Raw genomic sequence first — 10522 nt, forward strand, 5'->3', positions numbered from 1 at the left:
AGACTTTCCTTGTTTTTTATGACCTTGGCACTTCTAAAGAGTACTGGTCATGTATCATGTACAATGTCCTTGAGGCTTTGATATTTCTCATGATTAAACTAGGGTTATAGACTTTGAGGAAGAATACCAGAGAAATGAAGTGCCCTTCCCATGACATCAGATCTGGGGATATATGACATCCACATGACTTAATACTGGCTACGTTGACTTTGATCACTTGGGTAAGGTGGTATCTGCTAGGTTTCTTCATTAAAAAGTTAATATTTTTCCTTTTCATACCTATATTTTAGGAATTAATTACTGAGTCTAGTCCATATTCAAGGCAGTAGGAATGAATTACGCTCCACTTTCTGAAGGAAGGAATATCAAAGAATTTGTGGACATACGCTAAAACCACTATGATAATTAATGAACGTCTTAAGTGAAATACTCTGAAGTTATGTAAATATTCTATTCCTCCTAAAAATGTCACCCACTGTATTAGAATTCTGTTTTAGTCTTTTTAATATTATTATTTGTTTAAGAGCTTGTTTTACATTTTATGTTATGTGTACATTTAGTTTCATTCCCCATTTACCATGTCCAACACTAATCCAGTCTTCTCCTTCCCAACCCAGTAACCCTCTCCCTCATATTTATGCTCTCCTATTTGTCCTACAGTTCCTCGGTTTGAATGTTTGTCCTCTGGTGTCCCATGGTCTATTGCTCTAAGGGATGTATTACCATAGAGTATGTGGCTGAGTCATCCTGGGTTGAGTGGTCTGCATGTACATCTTGTTAACTATTGGGCTGAGATCCAGCCCCTGGGGGTACATTTTATTTCAGGCATAGAATGTATTACAGGGCCATAGTCTTGGGGGTCTCACCAAATTTCATCTGACCAATAATTCTGGTCATTATTGAGTTTTTGGATTTTGTTCCACATTTTCTCTCCCACTCTATCCAGGATCTCTAGATTTGATCCTTTCCTGAGTGGTTGGCATTGGTAGCCGGTGCCATCTATTTCTTCTGGTCTCGAGGCCATCATGTCCTATGTCTGATTGCTTCCAAATGCCCTTGTTTGGTTGTTTCTTTTTTTTTTTTTTGCATTCCTCTTCACTTCTGATGTTAGGAGACCATTAGCTGTACCTTAGATGGCTGCTTGAAAGCTGTTAAGACCCTAGTCACTACTCACAAATGTAGGATGTGGAGCAACACTTTTATGTATTTCATTGTACCAATTGAGCCTGGTGTCCCCCAGTACTATGGTCCTGAGATAGTAGATATATTGGATCTCTCTCCCATGGTGTCTGGTTTTCTGTGAGGATTACTCTGTGCCTGTCTTCTATTGTTTCTGTAAGCACTGCAGGTATTTTGTATCACTAGAGTCTGTGCAAGATTAGCCTCAGATGAATCTGTCCTTGGTCTAGGGTACACTGCTGTTCACTGACCTCCATCTGATCATCTCAGATGTTTGTGTGTTTATCTGTAGCCTGGTGTTTGGCATTAATGGCAATTCAGTATTGTGGACACATTGGTTGGTATTAGCATCAGATGTCTATCTCTTATGTGCACAATTTGGTGTCCTCCCATTTTCTAATATTATCATGATGGTCACAGATACTTCCTGTATATCCCTCCCCCTACCCACATCAGCATGTGGGCTCCAACTAGTCTGAAATTAATCCTTTCCTTTCCTTCCCCATCCCAGTAACCTACTACGTGAGTTCCCTTTCCCAAGCAAACCCTTCTCTGTTTTTTTACAGTAATGGGCTCATACAGTACTTATCTTTCTGCGATTGACTTATTTCACTCAGCATAATGTTCTCCTGGTTCATCCACATTGTGAGATGATTTGTGTATCCCTCATTGTTCTTTAATATAGCATAGTATTCCATTGTGTGGGTATACCATAATTTGGTTATCCACTCATCCTTTGATGGGCATTTAGGTTGTTTCCATCTCTTTGCAATAGTGAATTGTGCTGCGATGAACATAGGTGTACATACATCTGTTCTTGCTCTATCTGTCACCTCTTTAGGATATATTCCTAGTAGTGGAATTGCTGGGTCAAATGGTACTTCTATTTTCAGTTTTTTACGGAAACACCATACTATTTGTCACAATGGCTGTACCATTTTACAATCCCACCAGCAGTACACAAGAGTTCCAATCTATCCACAACCTCGCCAGCATTTGTTTTCTGACCTGTTGAACTTTGCTATTATTGCTGGGGTGAGATGATATCTCATGGTTGTTTTGATTTGAATCTCTCTAATGATGAATGATCATGAGCAATTTCTCATGTGTTTGTTGGCTGCCTGTATATCTTCTTTGGTGAAGTGTCTGTTCAAGTCTTTTGCCCATTTGTGAATTGGGTTATTTGTCTTTTTGGAGTTGAGATGTTGAAGTTTTCTATAGATTTTGGAGATAAATACTTTATCAGATAAGTTATAGGCAAATATTTTCTCCCAATCCGTAGATTCTTTTTTTACCCTTTTGATGAAGTCTTTTGATGTGCATAAGAATTTAATTTTTTAAAAGTTCCATTCATCTAACTTCTCTTCTATCTCCTGCACATTCTGGGTTATGCTTGGTAGTCTATTTATGCTGTAAATTAAGGCTCCCAGATTTGCCCCTATTTTATCTTTGGTAAATTTTATAGTTTTGGGTTTTACATTTAAGTCTTTGATCCTTCTATTTGCAATCACAGATCAGATTTGTGAACAGATTTGGTCAGATTTTTGAACAGCTCTTGTATTACCTCATTTTCTCTTTGTCCTTGTGGCTTTTCATCTTTTTTTTTTTTTTTTTTTATCCCTCTTCTTTTATGAAGTATTGAGAAACAGTGTTAACTCTAATTCTCTGTGGTGAATCTGCCACATTTATCTGATTTGTATCAGAACTTTTTGGTAACAAAATTCACTGCAAATCATTCTATGCACCTAAGATCCTAAGCAGTTAATAATGTATTTTAATCTGTATATTAATGTGCTTTTTAGGAAGTTTCTATAGGTCAGGGCTTGGAAGAGCATGATGAAGAATTATGTCTGAGCTCTGTGTCATTAAGAGATTCTTCAGCATCATTATAATGATTTTCCCTGACCTTGCAAATGCCTTACAGGGTCTCAGAGCACACACACATCTATCAACCTCCAATCTTAAGGGTATCATTGGAATAATTTTGCAGCTTAATGGAACTTAATCAACAAGCGAGGCATTTTGAAAATAATTAGCTGAAGCTAGGGACAATTGTTTCACTATAGTTTTATGATCTATGAAACTATTTTATTGAAAAGTAAGTATAGATATTTTAATACATTTATTTCACTAAAGAAAGAGAGCTTGCAAGTAATGTAAAGAAAGGAAAGTAAGATTACTATCTTCTTGTTTTCTTTTATTTTTCCTTACTTTCAAAGGGCAGATAAGATCAGATGTGAAATAGAATGTCTTCTTTTGTTATGACAGTAATGAGCTAGAATGGGACTAGATAAAATAAGACTGTAGATATAGGGTCACAGAGAGGTGAGCTTTCATGAATTTATTCATTGAAATTTTGCTGTGTTCTCATAAAATAAGATGTCATCATTACAAGTGTGAATTGCTCTGTTCTAAAACACTGCTGTTTGACACTACAATAAAAGAGGAATCCAAATTGGTTTATATATGTGATTGAAAATAAGGAAAATTTTTAAAATTTTAAAGAGAATACAAACACTAGGTCATAACTGAAAGATTCAGAATTTTGGTTTATGATCACCACTGTAATAACAAGACTATTAGTTTCCATAAAAAATTAAAGAATGATAGTTTTGAAGATTAAATATTAAGTTCTTAGTTATTTTTTAAAATTAGAGATTTTTTTTTTTTGCTTACTCTGAAGAGAGTAAATTCAATGGAGCCTTGAAGCTATTTGCATCAGCTGAAAACATTTTTAAAAAGTTAAATTGTTATTGTGTCTTAAGGTATATCATGTTATTAGTTATCTATTAATTCTTTTGCTAATCTCTAACATTTTCAATTTGTTATTTTGTAGAACCCTATCTCATAATTCACCAATCAAAATAAGAATAATTGCAAAAATTAAGAACTATAGATTGGGAATAAATGGAAGTTAATTTTAAAAAATAGTATAAAAAATTCACAACCAATTTTGATATCTTTTATGATGTTACATTTCCCACATCTTCTGTGATAATTAATTCCTCTGCAAGAAAATTGTTTAGGCATTTATATCTATTTTAGAACTTAGAATCTATGTTCATATGACAGAACTAGAGTACATATGTATTATTAAAACAAACAAATATGTAATAAAAACTACACATTCTATTGTATCTTCTTTTAAGAATATTTGTAGATAATATTTGTTATAAACATTTAATTCCTACAGAAAAGTACAGGTAATGATATAATAGATGTTTATGAAACCACCTTATTAGCTTCAGTTTTTAAAAATAATTTACAGCTGCAAACTCTCTATCCTGATTCTTCTATACACCTCTCCAGAAGTAATCAACAACCTCTAAGCCTGGTCTGTATTCAGCTTGACTTAAGAAAAAAAAAAAAAAAAAGATTGTTCAGTCAATTCTGTCTCATGCCACGCCTACATATTTCAGAGTAGGACCACTCCACAGGGTTTTCTTGGCTATTATCTTTACTTATGGAGACCTAGTGGTTGGAAGCAAAGAATACCAGAAAGATGTTTACTTCTGTTTTATTGACTATACAAAAATATTTGATTGTGTAGATCATAACAAATTATGAATAACTTGGAGAAGAACAGGAATTCCATAACATTTCATAATGCTTGTGAGGAACCTTTATATAGACCAGACATATAACCTTTATATATACCTGACATTGGAGCAGAACAAGGGAATACTGCATAGTTTAAAATCTGGAAGGGAGTGCATCAGGGTTGCATCCTTTCACCATACTTATTCAGTCTTTGTGTTGAGCAAATAATCCAAGAAGGTGAACTCTGTGAAGATAAGTGTGGCATCAGGATTGAAGGAAGAATCGTCAACAACCAGTGATACACAGACAACACAACTTTGCTTGCTGAAAATCAAGATGACATGAAGCACTTACTGCTTCATGTGGAGCAGTCCTACTCTGAAATACGTAGGCTTGGCATGAGACAGAATTGACTGAACAATCTTTTTTTTTTTTTCTTAAGTCAAGCTGAATACAGACCAGCCTCAGGGGTTGATGAAAATTAAAGACTGCAGTCTGTAGTATGGATTACATCTCAGCATCAAGAAAATGAAAATCCTTACACCTAGACCAACAAACAGCATCATGATAAATGGAGAAAAGATTGAAGTTGTTAAAAATTTCATATTTCTTGGTTGCACAATTAACACCAATGGAAGCTGTTATTCTTTTTAGGTGCCATTGAATCATCTCCAACTCAAAGAGATCTTATGTATGACAGAACAAAAAACACTGCCTGGTCTTGTGCCAGCCTCACGATCCTTGCCATACTTGAGCCCATCATTGCAGCCTCTGTGTCAATCCATCTTGTTGAGAGCCTTCCCCTTTTTCTTTGACCCTCCATTTTACCAAGCATGATATCCTTCTCCAGAGTACGGTCCCTTCTGACAACATGACCAATGTAGGTTAGACGAAGTCTGGCCATTCTTGCTTCCAAGGAGCATTCCAGGTGCACTTCATCCAGGACAGATTTGTTAGTTCTTTTAGCATTCCATGGTACTTTCAGTATTCTTCACAAATACCACAACTCAAAAGCATCAACTCTTCTTTGGTCTGCCTTGTTCATTGTCCAATTCTCACATGCATATGAGGCTATTGAGAATATTACGGCTTGGGTAAGGTGCACCTTAGTCTTCAAAGAGACATCTTTGCTTTTCAACATTTGAAAGAGATCTTTTGCACCAGATTTACCCAATGCAATAGGTTGTCTAATGTTTTGACTGCTGCTCCCATTGGTGTTGATTGTAGAAACAAGTAATATGAAGTCTTCAACAGCTTCAGACTTTTCTCTATGTATCATGCTGCTGCTTATTGGTACAGTTGTGAGGATTTTTCTTTTCTTTATATTGAGGTGTAATCTATACTGAAGACTATAGTCTTTAATTTTCATTAGCAAGTACTTCAAGTTATCCTCACTCTGAGCAAGTAAAGTTGTGTTGTCTGAGGATCTCAGGTTGTTAATGAATCTTCCTCCAATCCTGTTGTCACATTCTTCTTCATATAGTCCAGCTTCTCAGGTATTTGCTCAGCATACAGAATGAATATGTATGTGGAAAGGATGCAACTCTAATGCACTCCCTTCTTTATTTTAAGCCATGCTATATTTCCTTGTTCTGCTGGAATGACAGCTTCCTGGTCTATGTACAGGTTCATCATGAGTACAATTAAATGTTTTGGAATTCCCATTCTTCTCAATGTTATCCGTAATTTGTTATGATCCACAAAATTAAACGCTTTTGCATAGTCAATAAAACACAAGTAAATATCTTTCTGGTATTTTTTGCTTTCAGCCAAAATCCATCCAATATCAACAATGATATTTCTGATTCCACGTCCTCTTCTGAATCCAGCTTGCAGTTCTGGAAGTTCTCTGTCAATACACTGCTGCAACTGATTTTGAACTATCTTCAGTAAGATTTTACTTGTGTGTGACACTAATGATATTGTTTGATAATTTTCACATTTTGTGGGATTACCTTTCTTTGGAATGGGTACAAATATAGATCTTTTCCAGTCACTTAGCCAGGTCTTCCAAATCTCTTGGCATAGCCAAGAGAGTGTCTCCAGCGTGGCATCCATTTGTTGAAACATCTCAATGGAAATTTGGTCTATTCCTGGAGTCTTGTTCTTTGCTAATTCCTTCAGTGCAGCTTTGAGTTCTTCCTTCAATACCATTGGTTCTTGATCATATGCCACCAACTGAAATGAAAGAAGATCGACCAGGTCTTTTTGGTACAGTGACTCTGTGTATTCCATTCATCTTTCTTTGATGTTTCCTTCATCATTCAATATATTGCCCATAGAATCTTTCAGTGCTGCAATTTGAGGCTTAAATTTCTTCTTCTGTTCTTTCAGCTTGAGAAATAGAGAATGTGTTCTTCTCTTTTGGTTTTCTAACACCTGGTATTTGCACATTCCATTATAATAATTGACTTTGTCTTCTCAAGCTGCTCCTTGAAAACTTCTGTTCAGCTATTTTATATTGTCATTTCTTTCATTTGCTTTAGCAACTCTCAGTTCAATGGCAAGTTTCAGAGACTTCTGAAATCCATTGTGATCTTTTCTTCCTTCCCTGTCTTTTTGATGATCTTTCGCTTTCTTCATGGATGATATTCTTGATGTCATCCCACAATTCTTCTGGTTTTTGGTCATTGGTGTCCAATGCATCAAATCTATTCTTTAGGTGGTCTCTAAATTCAGGAGGGATATAATCAAGGTCATATTTTGGCTCCCATGGACCTCTTTTACTTGTCTTCAGCTTAAACTTGAACTTGTATATGAGCAGTTGATGGTTCATTCCACAATAAACTCATGGCCTTGTTTTGGCTAAGGATATTGAGCTTCTCCATTGCCTCTTTCCACAGATGTAGTCAATCTGATTCTTGTGTAATACATCTGGTGAATTCCACATGTATAGCCAGTGCTTGTGTTGTTGAAAAAAGATATTTGCAATGAATAAGTCATTGGTCCTGCAAAATTCTATCATGCAGTCTCCAGTGTCATTTCTATCACTGAGGCCATATTTTCCAACTACTGGTGATTCCTCTTTGTTTCCAACTTTTGCATTCCAATCACCAGTGATGATCAATGCATCTTGATTGCATGTTTTGCCAATTTTAGACTGCAGAAGGTGGTAAAAATCTTAATTTCCTCATCTTTGGCTTTGGTGGTCAGTGCTTAAATTTGAATAATAGTAGTATTAACTGGTCTCCCTTGTAGGTGTATGGATATTATCCTGTCACTGACAGCATTGTACTTCAGGATAGATCTTGACACATCCTTTGTGATGATGAATGCCATGCCATCCTCTTCAATTTGTCATTCCCAGCATAGTAGATCATATGATTATCTGATTCAAACTGACCAAAACTGGTCCTTTCAGGTTACTAATGCCTGGAGTGGGAGCTCTGGTGTCTAAGGCATTTGACTACTAACCAGAAGGCTGGTGGCTCAAATATACCAGCCACTCCTCAGAAAGAAGATTGGGCAATCTACTTCTGTAGTGACACTGCCTCAGAAACTCAAGGAGGGGTCACTATGAGTCAGATCCAACTTGGTGGCAGTGAATGAATGCCTAGGATATCTATCTTTATGCTTTCTATTCCATTGTTGACAACTTCCAATTTCTTAGATTCATACTTCGTATATTCCATGTTCTGATTATTAAACGACGTTTGCAGCTGTTTCTTCTCATCTTTAGCTTTGCCACATCAGCAAATGAAGATCCCGAAAGCTTTACTCTAGCCACATCATTAAGGTTGGCTCTGATGAGGAAGCTTTTCCCCAGTCATACTTTGAGTGCCTTCCAACCAGAGGGACTCATTTTCTAGCACTATGTTGGACAAGGTTTCAGGCCTGTTCATAAAGTTTTCCGGTATTATATCAGACAATGTTTCACTGCTATATACAAGGTTTTCAATGGTCAGTTCTTTGAGAAAGAAACCTCTTCCTTCTTTTCAATCTGTCTTAGCAACCAGCACAATATGACAAACTGACAGACAATTTTGTCTCCCTCAGTTGTTCCAAACTGCTTTTTCACTTCCTGGTCTCCCTCAGCCACTCCAAACCCACCTCCCTGGCCCATTTCCTTCCTGGCCTCCTTCACCTGATCCATACCCACCACACCACCTCTCTTCCTTCTTGCCCTCCCTCAGCCATTCCAAACCCACCAAGCCATCTCACTTCCTTCCTGGTCTCTCTCAGCCACTACACTTTCTGGTATGCTGTGTCACAATGTATCCTTCTAATGCCACAGAATTCTTTTCTTTTTTTCATCGTTTTTTCCCTGATATATAAGGCTATGTTACTGAGAGAAATACATTTACACTTGTTAACTCTTCTTACTCTATGGTTTTTACCAATATGTAGTTTTCCCTATTAAAACTGTTTGATATCAATATTATTTTAGCAACTTTCTTTCAGGCAATATGGGCATTTTGTCTTGTTTATTATTTAGATGTGTCTCTTTTAAACTATACTTAGCCAGTTTGTTTTTAAAACACAACCTGGCAGTTTTTTGTGTAATAATGGCATAACGGTTAAGAGTATGGTCTCTCTGAGCCACAGCCATGAATCTGAATCCTGTTCTTAGAATTTAGTTGCTGTGGTATTTCTGTGCTTCAATATCTTCATGTACAAAATAAGAACACTGAAAACATGTACTTTATATGAACAATGCTTAGAATAGTTCCTGGCATGGAGAAAAATAAATAAACATTAGAAGTTTATATTACAGAAAAGGTGATTTCAGTAACAATTTTCCCTAGAATTACTGATATTTATTTTTAAGATTTATTAAAATTGTCTTGTTTTTATTACTTATATTTCTTTTAATTTACCCTCAATTGTTTTCTTCTGTGGATTTCTTAAGTTTTCTGTAGTTCTGTAATTCTACTTAGTAGCTATCATTTTAATATTTTAGTTATGCTCTCTAAAATTAAAAAAAATAAAAAGGTTAATAGTTATTTTTTTCCAAACTAAATCTAAAGCTTTTTCTGTCTTTATCTGCCTCCCCAAAATGAAAAAAAAAAAGATAGTAGAAAGTTCTGAGAAGTAGCTTCTAACCTGATTACTAATGATACCCCTGAACACCTGCTTTGTATATTCATGCATTTTTGTACCTATCTCCACTTGAGTATGCACTGGATCCAATTAATTGTTTCTAGCCACTCCTCGGAAGGAAGGTTGGGCAATCCTACTTCCGTAGTGATACTGCCTCGGAAACCCAAGGAGGGGTCGCTATGAGTCGGGGCCGACTTGACGGCACATAACAACAACAACAACAACAACAATACTATAATATAAAACTTAAGCTTGCTGGAACCCTTAGTAACTCTTTGATTACATATTGATTGTGAATGACTCTGAGGATAAAGCTAAGCTATACCTGTATTTATGATCAGCAGAGTCTATGAAATAATTCTTATTATTGTTTCAAGTCCCTAAATATTGCAATAATTTTCTATGTAACATTAGGCAAATAGATGATTTTGAAATTGTTCAACCTCTCTAGAGAGCAAAAGATGTTTTCATTAATGAATATATAGGTTTGGCAGAAGATATGTCTACACATGTATTTATATGTACTGCAGATATATCCAAGAATATAGTAGAGCTTACTGAGGGTAAAATAATGAAAACTTCTTTGCTATAACTAAACACTTTGATGAAAAGAGTTACTGGACCAGGGGGCTCAGGAAACATCAGGATCAATTGGCATAACATAGCCCAGAGTCAGACGCAGGGACTCAGGTGAGGAGAGGGAACCCAGGTCATGCCCCACAAACAGTGAGACGGAAAAGCAGGGAGAGGACGGAAAAGGCAA

Source organism: Orycteropus afer, unplaced genomic scaffold (assembly GCF_000298275.1).
Source record: "Orycteropus afer afer isolate SDZICR_OR568_19922 unplaced genomic scaffold, OryAfe1.0 scaffold00162, whole genome shotgun sequence".
Taxonomy (NCBI): domain Eukaryota; kingdom Metazoa; phylum Chordata; class Mammalia; order Tubulidentata; family Orycteropodidae; genus Orycteropus; species Orycteropus afer.